Consider the following 12,799-nt stretch of genomic DNA (forward strand, 5'->3'; position numbering starts at 1 on the left):
AGTCAAGTGAAAGCTTCTCTGAATAATAATATAGCTTTTCGCTATATAACAATTGCAAATGACTATCGAAACAATAACAGTTGAAACGTTCCATGTGGCGTTAATCTCGCTAAGCGGAATGAATAGAATATTATAAGTGAAGTAAGTTAATCAATACATATATAAAATAAAATTGAAGTGTCTGTCTGTGATGTCAAAATGACTGTGTTATTTTAAGTGCTTATACTCGTATTGTCTGTCTGTCTCTCTGTGTTTGTTGTGGCTAATCTCTGGAACAACTGAACATATTTTAATAGGACTTTCACTGGAAGATAGAGGAGGTTTTTTTTTATTCTTTACAAGTTAGCCCTTGACTACAATTTCACCTGGTGGTAAGTGATGATGCAATCTAAGATGGAAGCGGGCTAACTTGTTAGGAGTAGATTGAAATCCACACTCCTTTTGGTTTCTACACGACATCGTACCGGAACGCTAAATCGCTTGGAGGTACGTCTTTGTTTTGTAGGGTGGTAACTAACCACGGCCGAAGTCTTCCACCAGCCAAATAGTTATAAAGCAACATACATATTACTTTTTATCCCGACAAAATCTATAATTCCCGTGGGATTTTTAAAAAACTGAAGTTTAAACGGACTTTTCAACGTCCGCTAGGAAAGTTTATATTTAGTCTATAAATTTGGAGAATTGAATGAAAATGATGAGATATGTGGTACAGATGCTGCAGTAGCCCGAGCGGTAGAGACATGTCGAGGGGCGTGACTCCCCACATGACGTACAGGAACGCGTTGTCTTCACACAGCTGTCTGAAAGCCTTCAGCTTACGGCGTTCACTTTATCTGGAAAGAAAAGATTTGTTTCCAATAAGACGTATTGTATTAGCATCGTTTTTGTGTTTGTCATCTTAATATGCATTTTGAATTTACTGTCTTTTCTACACTGTGATATTTTTTTAAATCTTTCGACACTTGAATTTAGTGACTTAACTTCTAAAATACGTCAATCGTTATCCTCGGATTGGTTTATACCTTCCTTCCTTATTAGCCGATAGACGTTCACTGCTGGATATAGGCCGCCAGCATCTAGCGGCTTCCTGCAACCCGTTTGATATCCTCGGTCCACCTAGTGGGGGGTCGACCAACACTGCCCTTTCCGGTGCGGGGTTGCCATGTTGTCTATCGGCTCTTCGAACTATGTGACCTGCCCATTGCCACTTCAGCTAAAATCATCTCGATCATAATCGATCCAGTCGTTCAAAGTTCAAAGACTTCTTCAAAAAATGAGTGAATTGACCATTGACTTATTGTGCGTACTAGAGAAAACATAACTTATCACTACTGCGTTCCGTGCAAGTGCGGCGATATCGCCGCATTTAATAGTTTCTTGCTAGCTTAGCTATACTTCTATACTAATATATAAAGCTGAAGAGTTTGTTTGTTTGATTAAACGCGCTAATCTCAGGAACTACTGGTCCGATTTGAAAATTTCTTTCAGTGTTAGATAGTTAGATAGATAGGCTATATATTATTCCCGTTTTCGTTGTTTTAGTTTTTATCATGAAAATTTGATTTGTTCAAACTCACCGAGTTGATTATTGTTGTTTAAAATGTCATGAAGCATTGCGCGTATGATGGCTACTTGAGTCTTTGTGACGTTGCCGTAGTAACACGGCAGCGCTATAAGAGCTATGTACTTCAGAGAACGTCCGGTGCCAATCACCATGAATATCGTTATTATCTGGAGATAGAGAACGAAATAATATTTACAAATGTACTTTATCCAATATACGGCTCACTGTGGAGTCTCCTCTCAGAATGAGAGGGGTTAGGCTCATAGTCCTCAACGCTGGCAAAATGCGGATTGGAAGATTTTGAACACGTGCCTTGGCTCGAGATCGTTTTGTATGGAAGTCCATGCAAGAGGCCTATGTCCAGCAGTGGACGTCCATCGGCTGATAATGATGAAAATAACCAGATTCATCAGAAGAGACAAAAAATTGTTCTGTAAAAAATGTATCTAACTGAACTGTTTGGGATGGGTTATGGGAGGGGTTGAATGATCAATACAAGAGAAATACAATCCAATTTTTTTCTTCAAAATGTATTATAATATACTACCTATGCTTGCCTACATCTACTAATATAGTCAAGCTAGTAGTTAACTTAACATAAACTTACAGTGTCGTCGATACCATTTAGATTAGGTTTTTGTACTAAATATATTAAATTCTTCAAGATCAGTATCGTTGATAATCCCGCAGTTATAAGCATTACTGTTATCTGTGTACACAAAAAAAATAATGAACTTAGATTTTTTTTTTATTTAAGGATAAATAATAATTGGTGTTTCATGTTTAACTTTCTTTCCCTCATCCCTCGAAAACAGGACGGGAAATCCATAACAGGTTTCTGTATCATATTGGAACACTAAATCTTTAAGGTAAAAAAAGATGTACCACTGGACATACATCTTTTTTGTCAAGGTGGATACTAACTGGACGTACACAACCATAGTTTTTTTTTAATAAAAACCGGGTAACCGGGCGCATCGGACCACACACATTTTAAATGGAACTAGGGTTTCATAGATTAATTAATCACTTTTAAACCTTCTAAATCACCGTTTTATAGAAGTATTACCGTTTGACAGTCTTTGAACAAGACCGCGGACGGAAAGACACGGTGCAATTATAATAGGGATGATGACAGTTTTTTAAATTGTATATAAATTTAGAGTATGCTAATAGTAAAGCAATTTTGTAAAAGTAACAGGGTATCTGCGATCATTACTTTCGGAGCTACAGTGATTTAAAGGGTCAGATTTGCGGCGCTGCCGCGGATTCCTGAAAAACGTCTCATAAAAAATGATACGAACTAATGACGTCGTAGGTACATAATGGTCGTTAGATTTGTATGGGTGTTCAAACAAAATTACTAATATCTTTGTTATTTGTACGTTTATGTTTAAAGTTCAAATATTTAAAAATTAAAATTTTTCATCTAATTACGATAAAAGAAATTGAAATTTTATAATCTTATTTATTTTGCAAATATCTAGACAATCTTTGCTTTTTATGTATAAATAAGTTAACATTGACCTTATTTACCCGAATGTATCATAAAAATCAATATATTCAAACCTAGTCATCATCCCCGTTGTTGAATATGAAAATTTAGAATAGTTTGGTAATGAAAATTATAATAAAACACATACCGGTATAGTCATAACAGAGTTCAGTTGTTGGGATGTTTTGTATAACGAATCATACACTTTGTGTATGGAGCTCACATCAAGACTGACCTTGCTTGACAAGGCTTCTAGATTATTAATCTCTTCGCAACTTTCTTTATCCATACTTACGGATAAAACTTTAGCGACATGGGCTTTTATTACACGCAGCCTCCTCAAAATCATCACAAGCAAAACACTGAAAAATATTATCTCAACATCGTGCACCATAAGACCTACTGACGCAGCGTACATTGCATACATATATTGGTCTGTTCGGAGAGTAAAAAGAATAAACAACACGTATTCATATAAACAATACAAGATAATGCCAATAACTCCAATAATATAAAAACGGTTTGGCGTTGTTAGCTTGACGTCATCGCAAATGTTAAGCTTTTCATCAATCAATTGTAGGTCTGAGAAGATAATTTGCAGAGGTTTTCGATGTAGAAACATAGCACATACTACGAGAATCAAATACTCTATCGTCACGGTGTTTTTATATAATAATTGGCTTTCACTACTCAACTGAATAACTATGATTGTTAGAATAGAACCAACTACTGCAATCGTATTGTAAAGATAACAAAAGTGTTTAACACAACTTCGACACCCAAGTAAATATAATCGGTTAAGCCCTAAAAATGTCTGAAAAATAATCAAGGATTTTATCCTTTGTACTATATATCCTCCTCCTTTAAAATGTACGTAGTTGTTTCTTTTTGGTGGTTGAAACTCAGTGGATGTACGTGAACCTTCGATGACGTCCATTTTTAATATACAGTAGCCACTAGCTAAGTCATACATATTGATATGCCGGACATATTGATTCTATCAATTTACCAAATTCATTTAACGAAAGAGGTTTTAATTTTGGACATGTCTGTATGTCATGCGTCTTTTTTGTCAAGACGACAAGTTTTTTTAAGGGCTCTGTAGTGCAGTGGTATGCGACGGAGGTCCTGGCTTCGATCCCCGGCTGGGCCGATTGAGGTTCTCTTAATTGGTCTAGATCTGGCTGGTGGGAGGTTTCGGCCGTGGCTAGTTACCACCCTACCGACAAAGACGTAACGCCAAGCGATTGCGATTCGGTACGATGTCGTGTAGAAACCGAAAGGGGTGTGGATTTTAATCCTACTTACCGTCAGGTGAGTTTGTAATCAAGGTCTAACTAAAGAATAAAAAATGCGTTATTTATCGAAGACTGTAGATTTTACTATTAGCAATTGTTTGCAGTAAATTTGCGGACATCGGATGGAAATGGATTGCGGTTGTGCGATCGTGTTTTGTTTAATGAAATTAAATGGTTTATCGCAAAGGTTGGACTATTTTGTAGATTAACTAGTACTAATGTGTGAAGACCGTTAATGTGTGAAGTAAGGCTAGTTTTTGGCTATATTTTATGTCCTATATAGTAAAAGATAATTTAGTCCTGTAGTAAATGTACGAAATATAGTACGAAATACAATGAAGAAGCAAAACAACCGTTGTAGATTTTACGTTTTACCTCAACTTACTCGTATGCTAGGGTTAAGTCGTAGCGCCAAGCGATTTGGCGTTCCGGCACGATATCGTGTAGAAACCAAAAGGGGTGTTTTTTTCATCCTACTCCTAGCAAGTTAGTCCGGTTCCGTCTTAGATAGCATCATCACTTACAATCAGGTAGATTGTAGTCAAGAGCTAACTTGTAGGAAATAAAAAAATAAATAATTGTCGGCCTCTTTTTAGTATTCCGATAATTTTGTTGGCGGTTTAAATAAAATGGTAAAGTCTATATTCTCCCCTGCACGACGTGGTATTTTATTTTCAAATACGTGCGATACTTAAGTCGTCGCAACGTTTTTATTAGGGTGGCATCTGTCGAATTTTGGTAATTTTTGGGGATTTTTGGTGGGCGGGGCTTTCGGGTCGTTTGTCTATATATCTGGTTGATATCATGGGCGTTCCAATAATTATAATTATTTAAAAATGTGCAAACAATTGATTGTAAGTTGCGGTAAGATTAAGTTTATAGAATTAAAACCATTGAGTTGTCACGCAAGCAAAGTCATATATCGTGTATTAGTAAAGTCCATATTGATTCTTTCAAAAGCAATATATTAATTGCTTTTACCGTTGATACAGGTTGTCGATAAAACTTCAATTCAATACAATTACGCTATCTAATACACTTCACAATGTAAACCATGTACTGCATTAGTGATATTAGATTGGATTACTGGATTAAAAGTAAATTAATATTTCAATGTTATTGATAATTAGGTGGGGATCGTGATAGCCCAGTGGATATGAACTTTGCCTCCGATTCCGGAGGGTGTGGGTTCGAATCCAGTCCGGGGGATGCACCTCCAACTTTTCAGTTGTGTGCATTTTAAGAAATTAAATATCACGTGTCTCAATCGGTAAAGGAAAACATCGTGAGGAAACCTGCATACCAGAGAATTATCTTAATTCTCTGCGTGTGTGAAGTCTGCCAATCCGCATTGGGCCAGCGTGGTGGACTATTGGCCTTACCCCTCTCATTCTGAGAGGAGACTCGAGCTCAGCAGTGAGCCGAATATGGGTTGATGACGAACGAACGAACGATAATTAGGTTGGTACGTTTTACTTTGTCTGCGTAATAGGGAAAATGCATGTATCCATACTAATATTATAAATGCGAAAGTATGTCTGACTGTGTGTTACCTTTTCAACTACTAAACCGATTTTGATGAAATAACCGGTATAGAGATAAACTGAACCTTAAAGCCTAACATAGGTTACTTTTTATCCCGGAAAATTCCATGGTTACCGCAGGATATGTAAAAACAGGATTTCATGCGAACGGAGTCGCGGGCATCGGTTTTTTTATATTTTTTATCCATTTCTATTTCCATATATATTCTATGATGAAAGTAAAATAACAAGTTAAAACATTAATATTTTTTGAAAAAAAATCACATGAAATATCTGACATAAAAAAACACTGCTATTTAAACGTACTATGCGTGGATTATGTCACAATGTAAAAATATATTTTGTTGGTTTTTTATTCGTTATTTTGTCAGATTCTGTACCGTAATCTTTGTAAGTCCGTCAAAGTGACTAAGAAGTCTAGACCCTTGAGTCGGAGTGGAGAAATCGAGAAAACGGAACCTTTTGACTTAAAAACAATACCAACTTAGAAGACCCTCAACCCTTTGGCAGTCTCCTTTATCCTAGTTATTCATAATTTCCTAAATTGATCATAAATGAGAAACGTATTCAGGACCACTCGATTAAAGAGCGACTCACAATTAAACAGCGCCATAGATCATAAAAATTTTATAGACAGCGTCAGCACACAATCAATCAATCAAAAGTATTATCCAGCTGCCAGTGTACGCTAAAAGCTTATATTAGTCTATTTTAGGAAAATGGTTTAGTGCTGTTGTCGTAAAATGCAATGTTAAAATATTTAGCCCTTATTCGCACGAGAGTTTTTTTAACGAACGTTAAAAAAACGTTCAAATATTATATGAACTTAAATTAAGATTATATGAACGAAAAAAAACTTCGTGTTTTAAAAACGCCGTCGTGTGAACATATACTTGGGAATGTATGTGTTGTATTTGAACGCTTTTTTAACGTCCGTTAGAAAACAAATCTCGTGCGAATGAGGGCTGTGATCTGAGGGAGACGTGTCCAACAGGACAAACTTTTTTTATTTTTTTTTATTCTCTTTTAAAGAGCTTAGTCACTAAAGTGACTATGTAGCTCTCGTAATGCTACTTATGGTAAAAACATTCTTTAACTAAGACTATCTTAAGACTAATTAATATTACCTACGTTTATCTAAATTATCTTTTACTATTTTGTACAAAAATCTTGCGTTTTTGCTGGCAGGGCTTCCTAAAACAACATTTATCACAGCAAGGACAAACTTATTTACAATAAAAACATTGCTTAGAGCCTACTCAGAGACATGCTCTATATATTATAAAGATTAAATTGTCTGTTTGAATAGGCTCCGAAACTACTAAACCGATTTGTAAAATTCTTTAATTGTTGGGAAGCTCTTATCGGGGTTAAATATAGTCTTTGTTACCGGGGATAAGCCCCGGGTAACAAAGACTATATTTTATCCCTGTATTCCTATGGCAACGGGAACTACACGGGTGAAATCGCGTGACTTTGCTAGTATATTATAAACTTGTTTTGGTTTGCTGACGCTCCTACAGTTGCTAAATAACGCTTTTGAAAATAGAATATTTACAGAAGTCTATTAAGCTAAGCAATAAGGAAAATCTTGTTGCAATAAAAACAAAAGGTTTTATATATTTAAACGTAAAAATCTGGCTGAACATAAATAGCTTACCCAACACGATGCAACAAAACCAACTGGTGGGCTCTTAAGGCGTGGCTTTCAATGAATTCCCCGCGAATGTACGCTTATTCTATACAGTGCACTGCGTAACACGAACAAAGAAGCATTCGCAGTCACGGAACACAACGACCAGCCCTATCAGAACCCCGCTCCTGATTAAAACGCTTAAAAACACAGCGCCGCTTGTTGGAAGAGTAAAGTTCACAGCTAAATGGTCGACTGTAAATACGCCCAGCGATGTTTTCCATTTGTGAAGAATCCAGAGAGATAGTTAGACTCTGCCTTTTTAATTCCCGCCAAGAGCTTTCATGATTTTCATCATTTAAACCAGCTTAACAATGAATAAACTTTAATTTTGTTTTGTAACGAGGTTTACTTTTGGGAATGAATGGTTCTGACAATGACAGTAGGTACGAACATTGAAACGTAACTGTTGTTATCATGAATGTTTTGTGAAATTATTTTCATTATAAAAAACTTGGTCATACTTTTATAGTTTTAATTAAACTGCCTTGTGATTTCAGGTAAAGTTTTGGAATAATAGTAATGTTATTCTTCTACCTTAGTGTTTCGAAAATTGTCGACAATACAGTCAGTAGGTAAGTATTAGGTACTAATTTATCTAGAATTAAATCCTTGGTAAATTGAAAAGCAAAATAGTTTTATGACAGACATTTAACAATATCCGTATAACAATGCAGTAACTAATCAGTAGGTTTTAGCAAAAATGTTAAACTATCTTTAAACTTTTTTTATTAAAAAAAAAAGGTTGAGTTTGATTACGAAATTGAACGAGAGACGCGTTATTTTTTTTAATTTGTTTGAATTTTATAATCCGATATGTAGATAGCCAATGATTGTGAAAATATACAACACATTTTTCCCTCGGGATGTGGTAGGTCGACCATTAACTTATGTTAACTAACAAAATAAAATTTCATTGTTTTAAAATACAAGCAGCTTTAGCGTTGTTCAGCCAATAAATTGGTTATAATATTATAACGAAAAAAACTTGTAATTGTTATTGTCGGAACGGATTTAATCAACACATATATATAAAATTGAGGTGTCCGTTCGTTTTTTCAAGTTTCTGTAGATACACAATCAAGCTTTTTTAACATTTTGTCTGTCTGTCTTTCTGTTTGTTCGGACTAATCTTTGGAACGGCTGAAGTGATTTCAATGCGATTTTCACTAAAGAGGTAGAAAAGGTTATGGAGCAACATATAAGCCACTTTTTATCACGATGGGATATGGTTCCCGCGGGATTTGTGTAAAACTGAATTTCACGTGGACGAAGTCGCGGTCGTTGGCTAGTCTATAATACTATAATCAACCTCAATAGCTCAACGGCAAGAGCGGTCGGATTCATCACCGAGAGGTGGTGGTTCGATCCCGTTCGTTGGTCTATTGTCGTACCCACTCCTAGCACAGTCTTTCCCGACTAGGTGGAGGGGATTGGGAATATTGGTCATATTTAAAAGATACGGCAAATATTCTTTTTTAAAAAAAGTCAACATATTCTTAACGCTTTTATGTAAATGTATAACCGTAACAATAGTGTTGTTTTAACATATAATAAAGGGATGAAAATGGATTTAATTAAGGATTAAGTTGAAAAATTTAATCCATAACAGTTCGTTCCGCTGATTATGAGTTTTCAGATTTTGAATAAAATGATCCTTAGGGAAAATATTCATACAAAATTTGCTTGGCTCGTATCAGATGTCAGTTATTAAAGTAAAAAGATTAAAGAAATTAAGGAAATAATTACAACCAATTAATATTCTGATTGCTGGTGATCATCTTGATATCCTTTTGAGTTTCTTAAACTAATCACTTTTTGAATTTACAAAAAGTTTTTGAAAGAGGAGTTTGGGAAGTTGGTAAAGTATTTAGCCTTCTTCTTCTTTTCAACGTACCTATATGAAGAGGTCGAATGCATAATTATATGGTTAATCTGTGTATTGAGAATACACAGATTACGTTCGTTCGTTCGTTCGTTCGTTCGTAAGTTCGTTCGTTCGTTCGTTCGTTCGTTCGTTCGTTCGTTAGTTTTTTCCTTCGTTCGTTCGTTCGTTCGTTTGTTCGTTCGTTCGTTTGTATGTTTGAACGCGCTAATCTCAGGAATTACTGGTCCGAAAAATTCTTTCAGTGTTAGATAGCCCATTTATCGAAGAAGGCTACAGGCTATATATTATCCCCGTATTCCCACGGGAACGGGAACCACGCGATTTTTAAAGCTAACCCGGGAATCGGCTTGCATGAACTCTTCGCCACTGCTGTACCTACAGTTTTTTTTTATTCCTTACAAGTTGACTACAATCTTATCTGATAGTAGGTGATAATGCAATCTAAGATGAAAGCACGCTAACTTGTTAGGAGGAGGATGAAAATCCACACCCCTTTCAGTTTCTACACAGTACAAAAGTCAAACTGAGCTGAACTATGCTATACAAAGAGCTGTATCAACTTCTGAGCACTCGCGAGAATCAAATACTTCGGTAAGAAGCGAAGTTTGCTCTAATTTCAATCCGCGTGTTGAAGTGTAGTCTACAACTAAGGTGCTACTAAGTTGCCCGTTTTTCTAAACTTTGACTTAGTATTGTGTACCCATGAAACAAATTCATTATCAACCCATATTCGGCTCACTGCTGAGCTCCAGTCTCCTCTCAGAATAAGAGGGGTTAGGCCAATAGTCCACCACGCTGCCCCAATGCGGATTGGCAGACTCACACGCAGAGAATTAAGAAAATTCTCTGGTATGCTAGCGGACGCCTGCGACTTCGTCCGAGTGGATTTCAGCTTTCAAATCTCGCGGGAACCACGGATGATTATACATATAAACCTTCCTCTTCAATCACTATCTATTAAAAAAAACCGCATCAAAATCCGTTGCGTAGTTTTAAAGATATAAGCATACATAGGGACAGAGAAAGCGACTTTGTTTTATACTATGTAGTGATTGTAGATACGATTAGTTATGCTTAGTTGAATTTGAATATCTTTTTTTTAATAACGTACAATAATAACAATATTAAAAGTGAAAATTAACTACGCACTACAATTCATATTTCCTTTAAGGGTTTTTAATTGCATACGTTTATAGTTCAAGGTTTTTTTCAAACGAAAACTTATAGAAAAATCCTCTTGCACTGTAAAGGATTATATTATATAAACGATGAAAAAGCTTAGGAGTGAATTGCACGCTAAGAAGCTTTTGCTTCGTCGTTGGATCAAGGGTCGGATACGGAAGGCGGTAATCCTTGAGACGGCGCGTATTGTGAGGTTCCTCACTCTATTGCACTGACTTTTGGTTTCAATCTTTGCACCCGAAAGGCCAGATATTCTGGATTTTATTGGAGTTTACTCTATAAGAATCGATTTTTTATATATAGCCCCCGGCATTAAAAAAAAATATGGACAGTAAAATTCGATGAACGAATGACAGCGATACGTTTTTGTGTGCATTTAGATAGTCGATCTCTGTCCCTAGTGAGAGTTTTCAATACTTTTATACTGTTACTATCGCGTTAACGTAAACGCGAATTTATTTGGAATTGAAACAGTTGTGCAGTAGTGCCACTAGATGGCACGGTTTAATTCCTTAGAAATTCGCGTTTACGTCAACGCGATCGTCACTATCAAACTGCCTCTAGGCCCTCTGAAAGAGTAAACTCCATTCGTGTGTCGAAGCAGACACAAACTTTTTTATTATTTTAAATATTATAGTATTAGCTACATTACAAGTTTAAATTGCAAATATCTATCTGGAGGATTTCCATTTGTATAAGGTTCTTCCTAAACGAATAGAATTTGAAAATGGTTCATAAATTAGGAAAAATTCGGAAATCTTAACGACTATTTTATAGATTTTTGTTACTTAATCACATCGGGAGATCGCAATCAAACATTAATTCGTTGATAAAAATCTGTAATAAAGAAAACTTCTGACTTTTAGATGATGAGATCGCATTGTCAATTAAGCAATTTTTTAATTGCTTACAGAACCCTAATGGAAAACTAAGTAAAGAACAAACGAAGGGTAGACAGGGCATTCCTCTTCTTATGCGTTGTTTGAAGAGGTAGCTTGCACGGCTGCATTAATTAAATGCAGTGCTTGCAAATTACTTTAGTTGTTGGGCCTAATTAATCATTCCACGAAGACCTAGGTTTAACCGCTTGAACAAGTCTACCTACTAATCTCATTCAATAGACTTAAAATATATTTTTGCTATGAGGTTTTACCAGTTAAGGTTCTTCTTAATTTTTTTTTACCTTGTTGAAGAATCCACTGGTTGACAAAGTTTAGCGTTAAGTTTTGAAAAGGTTTTGGGAAAAATGACTTCTAATTTATAACAGCGATTATTTATCTATTAAGTACTAGTTGTCTATCGTGATTTTACCCGCGTAGATTCCCTTCCATTCCATGCAAGATAAGTTTGCGCGTAGCCAAAATCGGAACTTATCAAAAATGCCGCCATTTTGTCGTCTATCTCTATCTATCTTTTGGCGGGTAAAAGAGATCACTAACGCTGGCAAAATAATTGTGCCGCCAGTCGCACTCTCCAGGTACGTAACCAATCTATAGTATAAAATTATCATTGCTCGTAAATTTTTTTTTTTAATTCTTTACAAGTTAGCCCTTGACTACAATCTCACCTGATGGTAAGTGATGATGCAGTCTAAGATGGAAGCGGGCTAACTTGTTAGGAGGAGGAGGAAAATCGGAACGCTAAATCGCTTGGCGGTACGTCTTTGCCGGTAGAGTGGTAACTAGCCACGGCCAAAGACTCCCACCAGCCAATATACACTTTCTATCTCTGTGATTCATTACAGCTATACACATTTAAAAAAATATGCAACGTAATCCGCATCTGAGGTAGAGCAAATGGCGTAGCATACACAAAAACAGAGTCATTTCAAAAGCGTCGCTCACAACAATAAAAGGAAGTATACGTCATATAAAGTGGCACACGTACCGGCAATTGTAGCGTACTCACAAAAGGCCCGGCTTAGCACGTCGCTGCAACTCGTACAGAATAATCCCGAGCATTTCATTTAATTAATTATACGGGTCCTTGCGTAGAAGACGTCGCTCGTTACGCCCGCGGAGATAAAAGCTTCCGTCCGACAGAAATATGCGAGCGCTGTTTATACACTAAAACGTTATATTTCGCTTTATGGGCCAACTTACATACAAGTGAATCGGTGTGGTGCTGGAACT

The 12,799-nt window shown here is 36.2% G+C and overlaps 1 pseudogene; it reads right to left on the reverse strand.

Moving 5' to 3' along the window:
• Positions 1-113: 113 nt before the first annotated feature.
• LOC112053040 (uncharacterized) lies at positions 114-3,360 on the reverse strand (annotated as a pseudogene).
• Between the last annotated feature and the right edge of the window lie 9,439 nt (positions 3,361-12,799).

Source organism: Bicyclus anynana, chromosome 10 (assembly GCF_947172395.1).
Source record: "Bicyclus anynana chromosome 10, ilBicAnyn1.1, whole genome shotgun sequence".
Classification (NCBI taxonomy): Eukaryota; Metazoa; Arthropoda; class Insecta; order Lepidoptera; family Nymphalidae; genus Bicyclus; species Bicyclus anynana.